Genomic DNA, 21,762 nt, shown 5'->3' with positions numbered 1-21,762 from the left:
TTAGGAATGGGCCCATGAGGTCTCGGCGGCTTGGAGAGGGGAGCAGAGCGGAGCAAAGGGCCCTGAGTGACACCAGGGAACAGGGGGAAGAGACACAGAAGGAGGGCAAAGGAGAGAAAGGACTGTGGGGGGCAGACGAGAGAAGATGTTAGACAGGAAAAAACCAGGTGGCCCCTGCTCTCAGCCCCTGTGCTGCGCGTGGAGAGGATCTCTGGAGGCCTGGGACTCTGAGTCTAGATAAGGAGAAGGTCCCCGATTTTCTGCTGCCTCCGGCCGTGGGTGCCTGACCCATTCATCCACCCAACCTGGGGAAGAGAGCGAGCTGGCGTTCAGAGCAGAAAGGCCAGTTCGGAAGGAAACTGGAGGCCGGGGAGGCCACAGAAGTCATGGACGCTGGCAGGACCGGTTGCAGCTGGGTGGGGTAGAAGAGTGTGTATGAGGTAGGACATGTGCATCTGGGGGTATAGCTCAGGGGTAGAGCATTTGACTGCAGATCAAGAGGTCCCCGGTTCAAATCCGGGTGCCCCCTGTGTGTACTGTTTTATCCCCCTTTCTGGCAGCTCAGGAGTCACAGGTGAGGTCAGCCTTGCCAGCCCAGACATAGTACGCAAGCTACTTACCTAAGTTTATATTTGCCAGTAGGCGCTTTAAATAAAGTTTAAAAAAAAAGGGGGGGGGAGGGTGGGTGAAGAGTGTCAAAAGGTACAAATTTTCAGTTAATTACAGTTAAGTCCCGGGAGGTAAGGTACAGCATGCTGGCGACCACTAACAATACTGGGTTGTGTGTTTGGAAGTTGCTAAGAAAGTAGAGTTTTTATAAAGATTTTATTTATTTAGAGAGAAAGCAGGGGAAGAGGTAGAGGGAGAGAGGAATCCCCAGCGGACTCGGCCCTGGAGCTCTCACCACCCAAGATACGGCCCAGTGCGCCACCAGGTCAGCGCCCCGGCGGCCTCTCCCAGAGCCTCTTAAAAGTTCTCATCACCAGGGGACAAATGTCTAACTCTATGAGGTGATGGATGTTCACTAGACTTCTTGTGGTGCTCATTTCACAGTATACACAGATACTGAGGTATTAGATCATTACGTTAAACTAATACAATGTTAAGTGTCAATTATATATCAGCAAAGGTGGGACGATTTTTTTTTTTTTAGATTTTATTTATTTATTTGACAGGGGGGAGAGAGACAGCACACGCACATGAGCAGGGGCAGAGGGAGAGGCAGAAGCGGGCTCCCCGCTGACCAAGGAGCCCGAAATGGGACTTGACCTGAGTCAATGGGATCATGACCTGAGCTGAAGGCAGCCGCTCATCCGGCAGAGTCACCCTGGTGCCCCAAAGGTGGGACACTCTTAAAAATATAAAGTAAAAAGAAATGGGTGAAACGGATTTCTGTATTTTGATGAAATAGATCTGAGACATTATCATTTCAACATGTAATCAATATTAACATTTATAAATGAGATAGCTTATGTTTTGTGGGATATTTGGACTCTTTGAAATCCGGTATGCGCGTTCCTCCTAAAGCCCCTGTGCCTCTGGACCAGCCACCTGTAGATGGTGCGCACTCCTGAGTGGGGGGAGCCTCGTAGGTTTCTGGCAGTTTGCAGGGGATAGGTGGGTGTGGCTGTGCTGGTCGTGGGGGGGGGCTCCCCTTGCTCCCCGCAGTGTGTTGGGCTGCTCCCCCAGTTACAGAAAAGAAACCGTGGGAGGAAGGTGGCCCTTAGGAAGGTGTAGGAAACCCATGGATTTCCAGGTCCCTAGAGAGCCACGTTCGATTTGCTCTGCAGAACATAGGCTATTTCATGAAAATGCTCTGACACAGGTGCTGGGGGGACTGCTAGCTCGGAGCCAAATTTGCTACTTAAAGAGAACTCTTAATGCTGACTTTTTTGATACTGCAATATATAATAAGTATTTTGGCCACAAGATTTTCATAAGCATTGTCTTTTTGCTTTCACTCAAAGGACATTTCTTCCATGCAATATTTATAAGACAAATAAATATTTTCCCAAAAAGTCCTGTAAGACAAAGCTCTTCAGATGAGTATGACGTATGAGGGAAGTGGTGGCTAAGTCTCATTCTGTCCCTTACGCTATAAACTGGGACGAGCTGCTTTAATCCCGGATATCGCTGTCGTGCTCAGTAAAGATGGTGATAGTGGTGGTACCACCGAAATGCGTTTTAAGTCATATAGAAATACACACACACATATATATAGATGCCTCTCTAAGATCAGTTTCTCTAGCTCATTAGAAGTGTTCAGTAAACATGAAGTCTAGTTCTCCCAGGTGTTTTGGGTGTAGCTACCGAAGTGAGAAGTCCCAAGCAGGTCTGTCTGCTCAAGCAGGGAGCATAGCTCAGGGGCAGAACACTGATCTGCAGATTGTAAAGTCCCTGGTTCAAGTCCAGAAGTCCCCTGTGATTACTGCAAAGCTCTCCCAGTCTGCTGCTGTCTTGCTCACAACCTGGTGTGCAAGGACTCTGAGCCTCTGATGCTGGGGTTGCCTTTCTCAAAGAACTAGGGCTGAGTTCTCCTCTTATTGAGAGAAAGGTTTGAAGGCAAGTAATGTCATTATTTATATTAAATTATGTGAAAAAGCAAGTGCAGTACAGTGTGTACTCTCTGCTAACATTTGTGTTTATTAATAAAGTCCGAGAGAGCCTAGTGGTAATTCCTCCCATGCACAGACTGTGGAAGGTCGTAAAAGAAGCTGTTAATCTGGCTTTCCTCCAAGAACAAGAAGAGGGAGGCTTATACTGTGGAAAGAGCCAAGAAGCCCTTCAACAGACAAATAGGTAAAGAAGATGTGGTTCATATACACTATGGAGTATGATGCCTCCATCAGAAAGGACAAATGCCCAACTTTTGTATCAGCATGGACGGGACTGGAGGAGATTGTGCTGAGTGAAATAAGTCAAGCAGAGAGAGTCAATTATCGTATGGTTTCACTTACTTGTGGAACATAAGGAATAACACGGAGGACATGCGGACATGGAGAGGAGAAGGAAGTTGGGGGAAATCGGAGGGGGAGACAAACCATGAGAGACTGTGGACTCTGAGAAACAAACTGAGGGTTTTGGAGAGGAGGGGGTTGGGAGGGGGGTAAGGTGAGGCTGGCGGTGGGTATTGTGGAGGGTACGGATTGCACGGAGCACTGGGTGTGGTGCATAAACAATGAATCTTGGAATGCTGAAAAAATAAAAAATTTAAAAAAAGGATTTGAGTTGCTACAAACTCATGATAAAACTTCCAGCGGACGAGGCGTTATTTCTCATGGATGAGCAAAGAAAGGTTTCTTGAGATGGGATCTACTCCTGGTGAAGATACTGTGAAGGCTGTTGAGATGACAACCGAAGATGTAGAAGAGCGCGTAAACAGAGCTGATGACTCAGGGCTTCGGTTGAGAGGACTGATTGGAATTGCGAAGGAAGTTCTCCGGTGTGTAAAATGCTATCAAACAGCATCCCCTGCTACAGCAAAATTGTTTGTGAAATGAAGACTCGGTTGATTCAGCAAACTTCACTGTTGTCTTCTTTTAAGAAATTGCCACACTGGCCCTTTGAGCAGCGGCCATTCCGTTTGGTCCGCGGCCACCGACACTGAGGCAAGAACCTCCACCAGCAGAAAGATTGCAACTCGCTGAAAACTCGGGTGATGGTTAGCAATCGGTGTTTTTAAATTAAATATATATATATTTTTAGACAATACTATTGCACATTTAGTAGGCTGCATTACAGCATAACATAACTTTTACACGCACTGGGAAAGAAAAAAAAATTCTTTTGACTATTAAAAAAAAAGAAGAGGGAGGCTTGGGAGAATTTTGACTGCATAACCTTTTTCACATTTTATTCTATAAATCTATGTATTTATTTATGTATTTATTATTATTATTTATGTATTTATGTATTTATGTATTTATTCTTAACATTTTATTTTTTTAGGGGCACCTGGGTGGCTCACTTGGTTAAGCGTCTGCCTTCAGCTCGGGTCATCATCGCAGGGTCCTGGGATCCAGCCAAGCATCCAGCTCCTGGCTCCACAGAGGGCCTGCTTCCCCCTCTGCTCCTCACTCCAATCGTGCTCACTCTCTCTCTAACAAATAAATAAAATCTGTTAAAAAAAAAATATATATATAATATATAAAAATATATAATTATATATATTTATATATTATATATATATATAATTATATATATTTATATATTATATATAATATATATATATATATATATTTTTTTTAACCTTTAGGTTCACTTCAAAATTGAGAGGAAGGTCTAGGAATTTCCCACAAGCCCCTGCGTTCCACCCCACCCCCCTCCCCAAACCCTCCGTGCTCAGCCTGCTGATGTCTCCTCACCCCAAAACCCCTGGCGACCACTGGACTTTTGACCGTCTCCACAGTTTTGCCTTTCTCAGGAAGCCACACAGGGCACAGCCTTTTCAGGTTGGCTGCGACCCTCAGTACCGGGCCCTGAAGCTCCCTCCACGGCCACCCGCTCGTGAGCTCCTTTCCTTCCGAGCGGAACACTGTGCCCTTGTCCGGACCGGCCGCAGTTTATTTCTCTCTTCACCTCCTGACAGTTGCTTCCAATAGCATTTGGAGCCTTTTGAGCATTATATCATATGCATTCTATGAGTCTAGTATTTATCTTTTTAGAATAAAATATACGATTTTAAAATAAATTATTTAAGGTCTCACCCACCAAGACTGGTGGGGGAATCCAGCCCGGGTCTGTTTGAACGTCCTCACCCTTTCCACTGAGTTTTGCAAGAATGCCCAGTGTGTAGGGGGCATCTGGGTGGCTCAGTGGGTTAAAGCGTCTGCCTAGGGCTCAGGTCATGATCTCAGGGTTCTGGGATCGAGCTCTGCATGGGCTCTCTGATCGGCAGGGAACCTGCTTCCCCGCGCCCCCCTCTCTCTGCCTCTCTGCCTACTTTTGATCTCTCATCAGATAAATAAGTAAAAAAAAAAAAAAAACCACAGTGTGGACGATCTGCACCGGGGCCCACTCCTCAGCCAGGTCTGCTCTGGCCTCTTCCTTTCGGGCAAGCAGCTTCTGTGGGGGTGCCCCCCCACCGACAAGGCCTGAGCCCCGGCGCTCCCCGGTTCTGCTGGAGTTCTCCCAAGACTCTGTGTTCTCTTGGGAGTCAGTCTCCTCCGTAACCGTAACCGGATGTCCTTCCCACCTTGCCCCAGGGGCTGCAGCCGACACCCTCAGTGAGGCCCACCTCCCTCCACCTTGCGGACCACAAGCCCGTCTGAGTGATGGGGCTCATGGCCCGTTCCAGGCAGCCCACCCAGCCTGGCAGTCTCTTTTCGCTTGTGAAAACACACACCCTCACACTCACCCACACAGAAATTCTCAAAGACTAGTAGGAAGAAGCATGTTAAATGGACATAGGAGCCAAATTAAACAAGTGCCCAGTGGCCAAAGGTGGGATTATGTGAGAATCAAAAAGAAAAATTAGTGTGAGTGATTGAAACACATAAAACAGGGGTGCCTGGGTGGCTCAGTGGGTTAAACCTCTGCCTTCGGCTCAGGTCATGATCTCAGGGTCCTGGGATCGAGTCTCTGCTCAGCAGGAAACCTGCTTCTCCCTCTCTCTCTCTGCCTGCCTCTCTGCCTGCTTGTGATCTGTCTGTCAAATAAATAAATAAGATCTTAAATAAAAAGAAACACATAAAATATGCATTTAAAAATCCATTAATTCATTAGTGTGTGTGTATATATATATATTAAATATATATATTAAATTAAATATATATATTTATATATATAAATATATATATATATTAAAGCTCTCCCTGGTCAAATCTGGAGGTTGCTAAGGCATCGATTCATTATTCTGGAAGTTCACAAACAGAAGGAAAGAATCAAGCATTTGTTCTATACCAGCAGAACCAAGTAGCTGGTAAAGGATATCTTTCCTTATAAAAGAATTTGAGCTAACGAGGGAGAGGACTGGAATAAAATCATTTGCAGCTCTTAACGACATAGAGATGTAAGCAAGTATCACCAAGGCCACTGAAGCCATGAGATAAAGGTTTGTTGGGGAAATGACCAGGTTAATGACACCTCCACACACCATTTAATCCCAGTTCCGCCAACAGAAAGAGCCGCAGCCATGAGCGTCCTGACACCGCTCTTCCAGCGACATCATCTCACCAGAAGGCTGAACTCTGATCAAGGCTCCTTCTGTAACCAGCTTGACCATGTTGAAAATTGTTAAAGCTGAGTATGATGGTTACTTTTACATGTCAACCTGACTGAGTCACGGGGTACACAGATATTTAGATAAGCATTATTTTGGGGTTTGCCTGTGGGGCATTTCCAGATGAGATTAGCATTTGGATCAGTAAAACCTAAGTGAAGGCAGTTGCCCTCCCCGGTGCTACTAGGCATCGTCCGAGCTGCTGAGGGCCTGAATGGAAGGAAAGGGCAGAGACTGGGCAGGTAGTTGTCTCCCTATTTGAGCTGGGACAGTGGCTTCTCCTGCCCCGGGCTACAACTTAGATCAGCAACTCTCGGGTTCTCAGACCAGCAGGCTCGGGCTAGAAACACATCACCAGCCTTCCTGGGTCTGTAGGCAGATGTGCGAACATGGGACATCTCAGCCTCCACAGTCACGGGAACCCATTCCTTACCATAAACCCCTCCCTCTCTCTCCCTCCACTCCCCCTCCCCCACTGCTTCCGTGTCTCTGGGTCTGTGGAGAACCCTGATCCGTACACCAAGTGATGGACACCACTACTCTTGTGTATATTTGAGATTTTCCATAATAAAAAATTAAAAATCCCTTTCCCATCCCTTTAAATATAACAGAAGGAAATTACGCTCCCCGGTTTAAAAAAAAATGTGATTTTTCGTTCTTGGGTTCTGATGAGGGTTTGTATCTTACATGAATCAGCCGCCGCGCATCGGTGTGTGAGGAGGACCACTTTCTTTATTCCCCTTAGCACCATGGAGATAGGTTGACTTCTCAAAGGGAATGTCTCTGAAAAGCAAGGAGAAACAAGGAAGCACGCTCACAGAACCAGTCACTATGGTTTCGGGCTCATTAGCGGCATCAGGGGTATCATTAGCAACGCAGGGCAAGGTCACGACTGGATGGACGAGGTGCTCAGTGCTGGCTGCTCGGTGCTCCTCCAGCCAACCGGGCTCCTGCCTCAGGCATCGGTGAAATGACTCACCTTGCCCAGAGATTGGGGGGGCGGGGGTGGAGGGGTACGGAGTGCTTCTCTCCAGCTCCTAGGACCTACCCACTTTGGTTTATACGCGAGCTGGCGATACCCCTAAAACGTGGAGTGAAACCAGAATCAGCACGCAACGGATGCGACTGGCCATCAGCAGAAGTGACAGCTCTGACCTCATTAACTGCATCATAGCCTAAACAGCCTACAATAACAGGTGATACACCGTTATCTCCCTAATATTTCAGAAAAAAAAATCACCCAGTAAGGAACTGGCCGAGGTTTCGTCTCTGCAGACAGGGACCTGAATCACTCATGCATTAGAAAAACATCCTGCAATGTGGTCCCCAAGCTTTAGTCCCAGAGTTAGACTGGTTGGACTCCTGAATTTCTCTAAGCCTTAGTTTCTTCATCTGCAACTTGGGGGTAATAATTGTGCCCAGCTCAGGGTGGATGTGAAGACACAAAGTGACAATTCACAGAAAGCATTCAACGCTGAGTCGCAGGAAGGCCCCTGCAGGAGCTGTGTCCCGGGAGGGTCCCGGGCTCAATGAGGGGAGACAGCGGCTGAATCTCCCTACAGCTCAGGTGCGGCGGGTCACGATGGAGATGGTATCCTACATCTCCCGCCCCTTTGGCTCCTACTCCACCCCCAACCCCGTGCACCACACCCCAGCTAGGCAGGGAGAGCTTGCGTCCTTCATACCAGAGGGAAGGGATAGGCCTGGAGATGCAAACTGCTCGTGCTCAGCTTTCCCATTCCTGCCATCCGGGCGCTGGGGGTTCAGAGCCAACAGACGGACGCCTGCAGCCAACTCCGTCCCAGCGTGGAAGGGCCGCGTGGGCAAGGTGGCCAGTACCAGGGGACCAAGCAGAAGACGCAGACAAGACCAGCGTGGGATCAGAAAGTCCCGGTGCTCACAATGGGGTCAAGACCAGGTGTCAGACCAGACGCCCACCTGCCCCAAAGGTGGGGGTACTTTGAAAGCCCCTTCAGAACTTAGGCACAGCCCAGGGGAAGTTGTGCGGGACCCCAGAGTCAAGTCGTTCGATTTCTGTCCTTCAGCAGGTTGGGACACAAAGGAGGAATCAGGCTGTTTTGTAGAGAAATGAGGTGACATATCCTCTAGCCCTCCCTCTGCGGACCAAGATTAATACACACTTAGCAGGTCAGAGAGTGGAGACACGAGACTGGGAAGGGGTATGTGCGCACAAGAGATGGGGTGACGGGACCCGGCCACCTCGTAGCGGCGGCCGAGGACACACTGAGATGCCCACTTTGGTGGGTGTGAGTATTCCGGCCTCTAGAGAAGGGACAGTACTTTGGAACGGGAATAATTCACTAAAATGTTCTGTGGCCTGAGAAGAAAACCTTCAGGAACATTCCATTCCATTTGTTCTGATGGTAGCCTCTCTGAGCAGCCTTCTGACAGCTAACTTGGCTTCTCGGGGAACCTGCAGGGCATCCTGGCTTCCTATGGCTCTGTACCGTGAGGCCGACTAGGGAGGTGTTGAGAGCCAGGTCCAATCAGGTGGTGCCTGCGAATTTGGGGGTCTGCTGGGGGGGTCTGGGAGCCCAACTTCATACCCGGACGACCACACCGAGGTTGTACTGATTCAGGATTAGCAGACGCTGCTCCAAAGCCAATTGCTGCACCATGCTGAGGGCCAGGGTCAGTGTGCAGATCTGGCAGGGGGTGGGGGGGAGGGGGGCGCAGGGGAGGGACGTGAGGGTGGGAGCAGCCACTGGGGAGGACTCGATCCTGGGAAATCATGAGAAACGGGCCACACGTGCGCTTATGTTCAACAAAGTGCTGCTCATAGTCCTGGAAAAAATCATCCACTTTGCAACACTCTCGACCCTTTTTTTTTTTTTTTTTTTTTTTAAGAAAGGCAGACTGCCGCGTACAGCACCTCATCTGCGTGTGTCCAGAGTAGGGAAGTATGACTAGCCTTGACGAGCCTCCATCGCCCCACAGCCGGACCCGAGAGTTTGTTGGAAGGTTCTAGCACAGGGAGCAGCTGCCAGGAGACCCTCGAGCAAGGAACCAAGCTCCTCTGCGGGGGAAGGCCTCACTTCAGGGTCCTCTCAGTACAAGAGCAGAAAAGTCTGTCCAGTAGTGCAGGACAGCAGAACCAAGAAAGAGGCAGACAGACACGCAACATAGGCTCAATATTGGAAATGGATCACCGCCAAGCAGGGGCTCTTTGAGATCCAGTACCCTGTGCCCAGCCGCCAGGTCCTCCCGCCAGCGGGCACCTGGGCTGGTCTTCGCTCACTCTCCTCCCGCAAAATCTGGGGCTGCAGCTTTCTCCCCAGCCACCCCGGTGCCTCCCCTGGGGTACACCCAGCCCTGAGAACCTCTGATTAGTCCCAGTCTTAGTCCCTGGGAAAGGAAAGCAAAACAGCGGCACATGCAGAAAAAGAAATAAAGCATCTTAGAGGTAGAGGGATCGGTAGGATCCTGTTGGCACCCGGTCATCACTACCGGCGTCGTCATCACCTGGGAAGAGGGGCGTTCACGCGGACACAGGTGCGCAGACGGGAGAGAGAGCAGCTCTGACAGGTGGGGGGCGGGTGCCCAGAGAAGGCCCTCCTGCAGCTCCCCGGGAGACCCACCGTGGGAGCACAGCTGGGAAAGACTGGAATTAGGGACGTTTCTTAGTAGAAGGACAGAGGGAGCTGGAGGTGTAGCCCAGGAGTAGAGCATTTAACTGCAGACCAGTAGGTCCCCGGTTCAAATCTGGCTATTTCTAGGGCGCCTGGGTGGCTCAGTGGGATAAGCCACTGCCTTTAGCTCAGGTCATGATCTCGGGATCCTGGGATCGAGTCCTGCATCGGGCTCTCTGCTCAGCGGGGAGCCTGCTTCCTCCTCCTTCTCTCTCTACCTGCCTCTGCCTAATTGTAATCTCTCTGTGTCAAATAAATAAATAATCTTAAAAAAAAAAAAAAAGAAAATCTGGCTATTTCTAGGTGGTGGGCCTTTCACTCCAGTGGAAGCATTCCGACAAGTAGTAAAGACTCAAGTGTGTCATGTTTATCTCCTCAGCCACACTCATTTCCTGAAGGGATAGAGAAAATCTGCCCTAGGCTTTCTCAGTGTTTCCCTTGTGCCTAATTATTACCATCCTGATTTTATTTGTTTATACCAAGCTTGCTTCAAAAAAAAAATGGAATCTGAGGCAGCTTGCAATAAAAGATACATAAAAGTCCAACCGATCAAACAAGTATACACCGGACTGACTTATACGAGGTTGTCCAAATCCTGGCGACAGGAAGCAGAAGGGGGGATGTCAGGGGCTGGGGGCTGGGCAGTTACTGATGGACGGGGACAGGGCTTCAGTTCGGGAAGATGAAAAGGTCAGGAGGCGGACGGTGGGGATGGTTTGCACGACCATGTGAGTGTACTTAATGCCCCTGAACGGTACGCTAAACATGGTGAAGGCAGCGCATTTTATGTCATGTGTCTTTTACAACAATTTTTAAAATTGCAGGGGGGAGAAAAGGCAAGGACTGAACGTTTAGGAGAGGAGGTGAATAATTATGCCCGAGAGCCCAGGTGAGGAGAAGCTACTTTTCCTGAATATAAATCCCATCTCTGAGCTTCCTGGTAACCAAACAGGAGTAGAAACATGCCCATTTATCAACAGAGTGAAATAGTCCGTGAGCTCCGAAACAGAGCAGGCACCCATACGACAGGTCTTTATGGGTAGAACCCCGGTAGGGCATGATCCACCTGCTGGCTGGAAAAGGGGGTTCTACAGAGGGCTTGCGTGACTATCTTAACAGAGTAGTAAAGTCAACCCCCCACTCCAGTGGAGTTCATGGTCAGCATGTCCTCGAGCCCGGGGCCCTTCAGCACCCACTTCGCCGAAGCGAGCAGGAGCCTGGGGCCATTCGAAGTGTCGTCCAGGAGCTTTCTGGCAATGCTTAGAAATTCTACAACAATCTGACGCCGGCCAGCTCGGGTGCTGGGGGGCGGGGGTCTCAAAGTCCGCTGGTCTGATGCGCCGCTATGGAGCCATGAGAGGTTTCAGGAAAATAAAGATAAAGCGGGTCCTTCACTGCAGAAAGTTGGAAAAGCTTTGCTCGACTTCATGCCCGCTCGGAGATGCGTCTGTCAGCAGCGTGGAGCATAAGGCCCGTCTGGGTGTAGCCCGCTGTGGCCGTCAGGGCCCTTCGGTCCAGCAACGGAAGCCAGATGGAGCCTCAGATGTGTATTGCAAATATCTGTCTCACCAGGGAAGAGGAGGGGGAAAGGCGTCTCCAGACTGGCCTTCTAGAACAACGGCCAGAGCCAAGCTGCAGACCCTGCGTGCTGAGGAGACACCCCCACCCCCACCCCACCCCCATCACCCGGGGCCAGTCTGTTTCCACCCGAAACCAGCACATGTTCCACCTCTACCTCCAACACTCAAGGCACCATCCTGACACAGGCTGCCGCAGCCCCCAATCAATTCTCTTCTATCAAAATGTAAATGTGATAGAAGAAATAGGATAACATTGAAAAGCTGGCGATGAACATTCTAGACATTGTTCAGTGAGCGGCGCCTTACCCCTGGGATTCACTTTCTGCCTTTGGAAAGCAAGCCAGGTACACACTTCGTGGTCTCAGATGGAAAGTTCAGGGATCTTCCACGCTGAAGCCAAGAAGGGATGGTGCCTTTTTGGAAAAGGGGGGTAGTTATGGCATAACACGGTGTGGGTGGAGTTGCCCAGACCCAGCAGTTCTGTACGGAGCCTGAATGAGCAGCTTGTGTGTGGAAGTCTGAGTTTATTAATTACACACAACTTCTGACAGAAGGGGGTATAGCTCAGTGGTAGAGCATTTGACTGCAGATCAAGAGGTCCCTGGTTCAAGTCCAGGTGCCCCCTTTGAGAGCCTGAGTTTTTCCTCCTTCACCTAAAATGACAAAATTGAGTGGTATAGACACCGTCTCCTAGTTCCCCAAACAGGATGAGGCTGGGTTGAGTCTGTGGCCCAGCACCCCTAAGGTCATTCCAGAGACTCAGCACCACACTGAAGACTAAGGTCAAGACCAAATCCATCCTGAATGTCCTCGTCAAGAGTCTGCTTCCCCAGAGCCGCCGTGGTCCCAATTTCAGTATCATCCAGGGTCTAGTCTGGAGGCAAAAGTTACCTCTGTCATTTTGACGGAGAATTTAATATAAATAATTGTTAACGAGTGTATCAGTTTCCTAAAGCCGCTATAACAAAACTGGCTGCTTAAAACAACAGAAATTTACCGGCCCACTGCTCGGGGGCCCAGGGTGGGAAATCAAGGTGTGGGCAGAGGGTCCTCCCTGCATCTTTCTAGCTTCTCGTGTCCGGGGGCCATTCCGTCTGCCCATGGTTGCTGTCACCCTCTACGTCTCTCCTCTTCCTACAAGGACCCGGTCCTACTGTGCCCCGCCCCTCTCCACCGTGACCTCATCAGAGCCAACTGTCTCTCCCAAGACCCCATCCAAGTAAGGTCGCATCCTGTGGTACCGAGGGAAAGGTATCAGGAGATCTTTTTGGAGGTCCAACCCCTACCAACCGGCTCTAGAGAACTGAAGGATGACAAGGAGAGACTGAGTGTCACGGAGTTAGTGCCTGGAAGGAACGTCTCCCGCTCTGGGGCCCAGGAAACAAACAGAGGAGGAGAACTTGGGAAATCTCACGGGCTTGGGGAGTTTCTCTGTGGATCCTGGCGTCAGATCCCTAAGGAGGCACTGGTGTCCCCGAAGAGTTTTGGCGAGGTGGGTCCTGTGAGCATCAGACTGCAGGCGGCAGTCATGGTTGCTCCTGGGACGAACTGCCGCTGCTAGGTGACGCCGGCAGGAGCCACAGCAGGCACAACAGGGCTCCGGCCGGCTCCGACCCTCCTGCGTCCCTCCGAGAGCCCTGCTGGGGACCAACCAGGAAGCCACCCGGCAAAGGATAAGGGTGGTTTACAGAGTCCCAGCACGGCAGGGCCGAGCACAGAAAGGGGGACTTGGAGCCTAGGGACAGTCATTTCCTCAGGTGGCTCGTCTCAGCCAGCAGCGTAAGGGCTGACCACATGGAGATCTGAGGCCATGAGACAGGGCTCTGCCTGCATCCGAGGGAGAAGCATCGTGCGGGGAGCTCTGACCCAGCGCCAGCCCGTGTGTCTTCTACCTTTTCAGTGGTGCAGGCTTAGCCAACCACTGGGCATTCTGAGTCTCTGTTTTCAGATGCGCAGCACAGGAACCACAATACAGATGTTACGGTAGATCCTTCCAGCCGTCGGGGAAGACTTCCCAAGTTGCTGCTCGCCGAGGATCTGCAGATGGAGAAGCTGCAGAGCTGGGGGAGAAAGCAACCTGCTGCTGCTGCTGCTTCTAAGCAGAAACAGGAGTTGGCAGTAAAGCAGGTCCTGCAACTCAGCCGACCGAGCTGCAGGGGCATCTAGGGCTGGAGTTCTGGGCGTGGCTGCACAGGGAAAGGGTATTAACTGGATCTCCTGGTAGAGCAGGGGGTATAGCTCAGGGGTAGAGCATTTGACTGCAGATCAAGAGGTCCCCAGTTCAAATCTGGGTGCCCCCTAGTATTTTAGCAAAGAGTGGTGCTAAAGAAGTTGCAGTTTCCTCTCATCTTGCTGAATCTGGTTTCTGAGCTTTCCTGCAAAGAGTGAAGAAGCAGAGATCACACCCAAGCAGGCAGCTCTGCTCTGATGACGTGTTTGTCCCCTCACTGACCTCCCCTCACTTGGTCCTGCACATGCCAGTGTGTACTTGGTCCCCTGGCTGAGGGTGAGGACTCTGTCCTTGAAGGTAGCCAGAAGGAAATCCGAAATCATCTATAAAAGGACTGTGTTTCGGGTGCCTGTGTGGCTCAGTTGGTTGGTGACTGCCTTCGGCTCGGTTCATGATCCCGGAGTCCTGGGATTGAGTCCTGCATCAGGCTCTCTGCTCAGCGGGGAGTCTGCTTTTCACTCTGACCCTCCCCTTTTCATGCTCTCTCTCTCAAATAAATAAATAAATAAATTCTTTACCAAAAAAAAAAAAAAAAAAAAAAAGGACAGTATTGCAACTGCTGTATGACTTATCAGCCGTTGCAAAGGAAGCCAGAAAGGAATGCTATAACACATTCCATATGCTGCGAGGAAATCACAGGCGGCTCTGAATTCTATTCCCAGCCAAACTATTCTTCAAGAACAGACAAAAGCTGAATGAGTTTACTGCCAACAGACTCTCACTAAAGCAAATTTTAAATATATACTTTATTTATTTATTTATTTTTAAAAATTTTATTTATTTATTTGACAGACAGAGATCACAAGTAGGCAGAAAGGCGAGCTGGGGCAGGGGGAGCAGGCTCTCCGCTGAGCAGAGAGTCCAATGCAGGGCTCGATCCCAGGACCCTGAGATCATGACCTGAGCCGAAGGCAGAGGCTTAACCCTAAATATATACTTTAGAGAAAAGAAAAGTGATCCCAGAATGGGAGGTTTGAGACACAAAAAGGAATGTTGAACAAAGAAATTATAAGATATATAAATAAATCTAAATAATCATTTACCATGTAACACAATATTAATGTCTAATTTATAAAGTTTTTTAAAAGATATAACTAAAATAAAAATACTGGTTAGCAGTAACATCTAAGGAGCAGAGTGATAAGAGCTAAAATCCTTATGTAATTGGCGAGGAAGATAAAAATATTGATCACCATTAGAATTTTAAGATTTGAAAGCAGAAATTTCTAGTGTATCATTTCAAAAGTTGTGATTTTGCCAGGCAAAAAGGGATAAAAGAAGGCAGGGTATATGCTGACAGTCTTGCTAAACATTCATTAACTCAAATAATTTCTTTGTTGATTCGTTTTGATTTTCAATGTATATGCTCATATCAGCTAAGTAGTTTGCAAGTTTTGTTTCCGATGTTCCAGTCCTTAAAGACTTTTTCCTTACCTTGTTGCACTGACTAGAACCTCCAGTGTAATGTTGAATAAAGGTATTGACAGTAGATATCTTGACTCATTCTGATTTCAAATGAAAGCTCTCAACATTTTGCCGTTAAGTACATCTCATGAACTATACTTTTTCTAAGCAGTCTTTATCAAATTAAAGAATTTTTCTTCAATTTCTAGTTTGCAAAAATAATTGTCATGGATTGATGAGAGATTTTATCAAAACCCCCTTTTGCATCTGTTAAGATAATCATATGAGGGGTGCCTGGGTGGCTCAGTGGGTTAAGCCCCTGCCTTCAACTCAGGTCATGATCCCGGGGTCCTGGGATCCAGCCCCACATCAGGTTCTCTGCTCAGTGGGGAGCCTGCTTCTCCCTCTCCTTCTGCCTGCTTCTCAGCCTACTTGTGATCTCTGTCTGTCAAATAAATAAAATCTTTTTTTAAAAAAGGATAATTGGGGCACCTAGGTGGCTCAGTGGGTTAAGCCCCTGCCTTCGGCTCAGGTCATGATCGCAGGGTCCTGGGATTGAGCCCTCCATCTGGCTCTCTGCTCAGCTGGGAGCCTGCTTCCTTCTCTCTCTCTCTACCTTCTCTACCTGCCTCTCTGCCTACTTGTGATCTCTCTCTGTCAAATAAATAAATAAAATCTTTAAAAAAAAGTATTTACTTTATAAAAAAAATTTAAAAAGGATAATCATATGATTTCCCTCTTTTAGTCTATTTACATGGTGAATTGTACTCATTGCTTTTTTAAAAAAAATTTTATTTATTTGACAGAGAGAGAGAGAGACCCCAAGAAAGGGAACACACGCCAGGCGAGAGGAAGAGGGAGCATTTTAGCAAATAGTGGTGCTAAAGGCAGGCCTCCTGTCAATCAGGGACCCAATGTGGGGCTCGATCCCAGGACTGCGGGATCATGACCCAAGCTGAAGGCAGATGCTCAATGACTGAGCCACCCAGGCACCCCACACTCATTGTTTTTTTAAGATTTTATTTATTTATTTATTTGACAGAGAGAGATCACAAGTAGGCAGAGAGAGGAGGGGAAGCAGGCTCCCAGCTGAGTAGAAGCCAGATGTGGGGCTCGATCTCAGGACCCTGAGAGCATGACCTGAGTGGAAGACAGAGACTTAACCCACTGAGCCACCCAGGCACCCTCTCTTGGTTATTCTGTCAAGTTTTTGCCTTACATATTTTGAAGCTTTATTACTAGAAGCATAAAAATCGGGAATTCTTACATCTTCCTGTTAAATTCAGCCTTTGGTTATTAATAATTTATCTTTTATCCCTAGTAATATTTTATTATTTAAAGAATATTTTGTCTGGGGGTGCCTGGGTGGCTCAGTCGTTAAAGCGTCTGCCTTCAGCTCAGGGCATGATCCCAGGGTCCTGGGATCGTTTCCCACATCAGGCTCCCTGCTCAACGGGAAGCCTGCTTTTCCCTCTCTCACTCCCTCTGCTGGTGTTCCCTCCTTTGCTGTATCTCTCCCTGTCAAATAAATAAATAAATAAATAAATAAATAAATAAATAAATAAAAAGGCTATTTTGTCTGATAGTAAGATATACCTGCTTTCTTTTTGTTAGTGTTCCATCAGTCAGATATTTTTCTTCCTTTTACTTTTCAATCTTTCTGAATCCCAGATTTTAGATGATGTCTTTTGTAAATAGAATACAGTTGGCGGGTTGTTTTAACCCCAGTATGATACTCTCTGTCTTTCTACCTGGGACACTTGCTTTATGTACTTCTGATGTAACTGCTGATGTATTTGCGTTCAAGTCCACCTCATTTTATACTTTCAATTTACAGTGCTTGTGCTGCTTATAGTACTTACACTTTATGTTTTTCTCTCTTTCTTCATTTTTTTTTTGTTTGAGATTTTTCTAACGCTATTATTTTCCCCTCCTGGTTTGAAAAATATAAATGCTATTTCTTCTTTTTTTAGTGATTATGCTAGAAATTTCATGTGCATAGTTACTTCTCAGAGTCTGTGCCTAACCAATGGCTTTACCCTCTGCACAGGTAATACAAGCATTTTAGAAAACTTAAAAAAAATTTTTTTGTTGTTGTTTACTATTTTTTAAAAATATTTTATTTGACACAGTGGTGGGGTGAGGGGTGGAGAGCAAGCACAAGCAGGGGGCGTGGGGCAGGTAGAGGGAGACACAGATTCCCCACTGGGCAAGGAGTCCGACGTGGGGCTGGACCTCAGGACCTTGTGATCATGACCTGAGCTGAAGGCAGCTGCTTAACTGACTGAGCCACCCAGGCGCCCCAGCATCTTAGAATACTTTTAACTGAACTTACTTTCCTCCCAACTTATATGCAATTTTTATCTTACCCCATAAGTTGTGTTAACCTCATTATTGTTACTTTTTTACAGTCAATGTTCACTTAGATTTATTCATATATTTACTATTTCTTTGCCTCTATCTTCCTTACTACATCTGTCCTTCCATACAAATCATTTCCCTGCTGCTTAGAATATACCTTTTAGAATTTCTTTGCGTGCCTGCATGTGATGGATGAGTTATTTCAGTTTTTATTAGTCCGAAATTGTCTTTATTTTACCTTCACTCCTGAAGGATTTTTTACCTGAGTACAGAATTTTATGTTAACAGTATTTCAGTAGATGTAATTCCACTGCCTTCTGGTTTTCATTGTCACTCTAGAGTACTCAGTTGTCAATCTCATTGGAACTCATTGAAAATAATGTGTTTTCTTTTTACTATGCTTTTGAGTTTCTTGTCTGTGATTTCCTGCAATTTTATTACAGTAACTCTGGGTATGGATTTAATTTTGTTTCCTATGTTTGAGATTCACTGGGGTTCTTGAATGTCAGCATTGATGTCTTTCCTAAGTTGCAAAATAGTCTTAGCCTTTGTGTCCTCAAATATTGTCTTTACTTCATTCTCTCATTTTCTCTTCCAGGAGTCCATTTAAATGTACATTAGACCTCCTCGTTGTAGCCTCTAAATTTGTTACTCTCTATTCTGTGTTTGCCATATTTTTCCTTGCATGCTTTATAATGGATGTGTTTCATCCCAATGTTCTAATTCACCAATTTTCTCTTTGGCTGAAACCATTCACTGACTGTAACATGGGCAGCTCATTGAACTTTTAATTTTAGTTATTGATTTTTAGATACACATTTTTTATGTTGTTCTCATATCTTCTTAGTTACTTCTTTTGTTTTCCAGGTTCCTACTGAAATTTTCAAGTTTGTCTCTTATCTTCTTGAAAGGAGCAAGCACTTTTTTTTACAGTGTGTTTCTGGCTGTTCTAATATAAAAAAAGTCTCTTCCTTGTGTTTAGTTCTGTGGTCTGTTTTTTCTATTGATTTTCATTGAGGATTTTTGCCTCCTTGTGTACGTAGCTATTCTTGACTACATACTGAACACTGTATTCGAAAATGTATTTGTAGGACTAATTTGAAGCAGGTGGAGATGATGGTATCCTTCATTTGTTTCTTCCAGAGATCTGTGGGGCTCTAGTGGTCAGGATACCTTAATATAATTTCAAGGATTGAGTTTCTGGGTCATCCCGATGTCACAAAGACCAGCGACAAATTCTTGCAAGGACTGTTTTGGTTCAGTTTGCCTTTCCTCCTTAGGGTCCCAGCCCAAAGCCAGAGATGGTTTACCCGTGTCCCTACTCTCGGTGGGCCCAGAACTCTGACTTCTATCCCCCTGGCCCTGAGAGACTTCCAGAAATTCACTTAGCCTCTCTTGGACAGAAAACCAGGACCAGGGTGAAAGCAGCCTCTCCTGCGGAGCTTTATCCTTCTGTTTCCCATTTGTTCTGAATCTCCATCTTGTACTTCATATTTAGCTAGTTAGCTCTTTGAGGATTTTGTTAAGTTGTTTGTAATACTTTCCCAGCTTTTTTATTTGTTGTCATAGGAAAGATTGGTTCAAATTATCTCTTCATCAAGGAACATGGAAATTCCTCTGCAGGATTCTTGATACCATTATATGTGTTTTAAATCTTTTGACTACATTTTTAATAATTATTATATAAATTAGGGCTGGCATTCTCACCAAGGAAATATGGATGCAGGTTTTTTTTTTAAAAGATTTTATTTATTTATTTGACAGAGAGAGAGAGATCACAAGTAGGCAGAGAGTCAGGCAGAGAGAGAGAGGAGGAAACAGGCTGAGCAGAGAGCCCGATGCGGGGCTTGATCCCAGGACCCTGAGATCATGATCTGAGCCAAAGGCAGCGGCTTAATCCACTGAGCCATCCAGGTGCCCCCCACTCTTTTTTTTTTTTAAACCTGCAGCCTGCGCCTGGGTGGCTCAGGCTTTTAAAAAAAGAAAGAAAGAAAGAGTGGTAAGAGAGAAAAGAAGGAGAACGGAAAATCAAGTGATCTAAGTCTGCCCTCTGACAGATTCCCAGGGAGAAGACAGGGGCTCTGTTTTGATATGCTTACTCTTTGTTTTTTTTTAAGGTTTTATTTATTTATTTGACTGAGAGAGATCACAAGTAGGCAGAGAGGCAGGCAGAGAGAGAGGAGGAAGCAGGCTCCCACCAAGCAGAGAGCCCGATTTGGGGATCATTCCCAGGACCCCGAGATCATGACCTGAGCCGAAGGCAGAGGCTTAACCCACTGAGCCCCCCAGGCGCCCCAGATATGCTCTCTAACTCTTAAAGTCACTTCTGGGAAGTAGGAAGGTACATATCCACACTTCACAAGTGGCTTTCACTCTCTCTTTCTCTTCACAAGAGATAAATTTCTCCCTGGAGATTATAACAAGGTTGAGAAAATGAGACACCGAGAGAATGAAAGTCTCCCCACACACCATGAAAAGCCAGAGTCTCCAGGTAGGTAGGAGTGGACTGAGCCAACTTCATCAGCCCCTTCACTGAAATGTGATCCCAGAGGCTATTGTCTGAATGATGCTCAAGGAAAGATGGAGCATCTTGGAGCTGGTCCTGGGGCAGAGCCTAAATTTTTATCCCAAGACAAAGAGCATTAATTTGATGGTTATACGTTGGGGGCAAGAGGCAGAAATGCCAGCACCTGCTTCAATCATTTAGAAAGTAAGAAAGGGGGCACCTGGATTTGAACCAGGGACCTCTTGATCTGCAGTCAAATGCTCTACCCCTGAGCTATATCCCCACCTGTTGATGGCATCTCAGTATCACCTTTTCACCCATGCAGTGCACTCAGGATCTCTGTGTCCATATTTGGCTGGTTTTTTTCTGCATGTCCCAGGAGGTGGCAAGCCTCCTCCACTGTTGTCCACTTTCCTCTCTTCCCCTCTCAGCCTTAACTAGTCCTCCTCTCTCCTGCTCTCTTCCTCAGCCTGTAGCAATGACATCAACCTTTACACTTACACTGAAGATCATTCAAGCCTATAGTAGTCTTTCTCCCTAAGCTGGCACATAGTTATCGGAAAAATATAAATCGGAAAAAATAAAATAAAATAAATTGCTTTCTGGGTCCTAAGGGAACCTCACGCTCAGTGCAGGGACAGCCTCCTCCATTCTCCAAGCCTCGGGAGGGGGTTTCATTCACTCATTCACTCAGCAAACACTCTTGGAGCCCGACTGGTGCAGGCTCCATCATCCGTGTTGAAGACACAGACTACTAAAGCATTATCCCTTTTCCTCAGAGAGTCTTAGTCCAAGCAGGAGACAAACCCACGAACCGAAGTATTTCCACAGAGTGCCGCAAGCCCAAGCAGAGAGCTGTGAGAACAGGGAGTGAGAGGCTCAGCAGCTTGGAAGTCGGGGTGGGGGGGGCGGTGCTTTCTGGAGGAGATGGACAAGGACGACCCTGCTAAATTGAAGGAGCTGGGAAGGCCAAGGAGGACTAAGACCATGGAAGGAATTTAAAAAAAAAAAAAGTTTTTAAAAAGTGCGTCTCAAGGGGCGCCTGGCTGGCTCAGTGGGTTAAAGCCTCTGCCTTCGGCTCAGGTCATGATCTCAGGGTCCTGGGATCGAGCCCCGCATCGGGCTCTCTGCTGAGTGGGGAACCTGCTTCCCTTCCTTTCTCTCTACCTGCCTCTCTGCCTACTTGTTATCTCTGTCAAATAAATAAATAAAATCTTTTAAAAAAAAAAAGTGTGTCTCGAGATCCGTGAGACTAAGATCAAAAGGGAAGGAGTGCCCGTCACGCCAGGAAGCATCTCAGAAGTCTGGGTTCCTGCTAATGCAATGAGGGTGCTCCCAGACATTGCTGCTGGGAAAGCCTGTGACACGACACGGCATAGCTGTGACCTCAAGGAACCCTCACAACCACCCTTCCTGCTGTCCAATCCCAGAGATGAGGACAGAAGAGAATCCACGCACTGAGGCTTCAGAAGGAGGCCTCGTTTGACCACTTCACAGCCAAAAGGGACTTTGGCAAGGGGGCACCCGGATTTGAACCAGGGACCTCTTGATCTGCAGTCAAATGCTCTACCCCTGAGCTATACCCCCAGGCCTGCCTTTGAACCTTAATTGCACCTCTTGAACTGTGCAGTTGCCTTGTTCCTGAGCTGCTACAAAGTTCCTGGAGGCAGGCGCCCGCCCCGCGACAGCCCGGCTCTCCCTGCCATCACTCACGCATTCATCCACGTACAAACGCCTACTGACCAGCTTCTCCGTGCCAGGCTCGTCCTTCCTTCTCCTTCCATTTCCTCTTCCTCCCTCTCTGGCTCACT

At 47.4% G+C, this 21,762-nt stretch overlaps 5 non-coding genes across 5 annotated transcripts; 3 read left to right on the top strand and 2 right to left on the bottom strand.

Annotated features, from left to right (window-relative positions):
• Window positions 1–457: 457 nt before the first annotated feature.
• On the top strand, window positions 458–529 carry TRNAC-GCA. Its single transcript has one exon. It is a non-coding gene; the product is annotated as a tRNA-Cys (tRNA).
• An 11,474-nt stretch (window positions 530–12,003) lies between these two features.
• Window positions 12,004–12,075, top strand: TRNAC-GCA. Its single transcript has one exon. It is a non-coding gene; the product is annotated as a tRNA-Cys (tRNA).
• A 1,603-nt stretch (window positions 12,076–13,678) lies between these two features.
• TRNAC-GCA lies at window positions 13,679–13,750 on the top strand. Its single transcript has one exon. It is a non-coding gene; the product is annotated as a tRNA-Cys (tRNA).
• A 6,412-nt stretch (window positions 13,751–20,162) lies between these two features.
• Window positions 20,163–20,234, bottom strand: TRNAC-GCA. Its single transcript has one exon. It is a non-coding gene; the product is annotated as a tRNA-Cys (tRNA).
• A 1,232-nt stretch (window positions 20,235–21,466) lies between these two features.
• TRNAC-GCA lies at window positions 21,467–21,538 on the bottom strand. Its single transcript has one exon. It is a non-coding gene; the product is annotated as a tRNA-Cys (tRNA).
• Between the last annotated feature and the right edge of the window lie 224 nt (window positions 21,539–21,762).

The sequence above is a fragment of the Neovison vison genome, chromosome 4 (assembly GCF_020171115.1).
Source record: "Neovison vison isolate M4711 chromosome 4, ASM_NN_V1, whole genome shotgun sequence".
Lineage (NCBI taxonomy): Eukaryota > Metazoa > Chordata > Mammalia > Carnivora > Mustelidae > Neogale > Neogale vison.
This window is presented reverse-complemented; position numbering and strand designations above follow the sequence as displayed.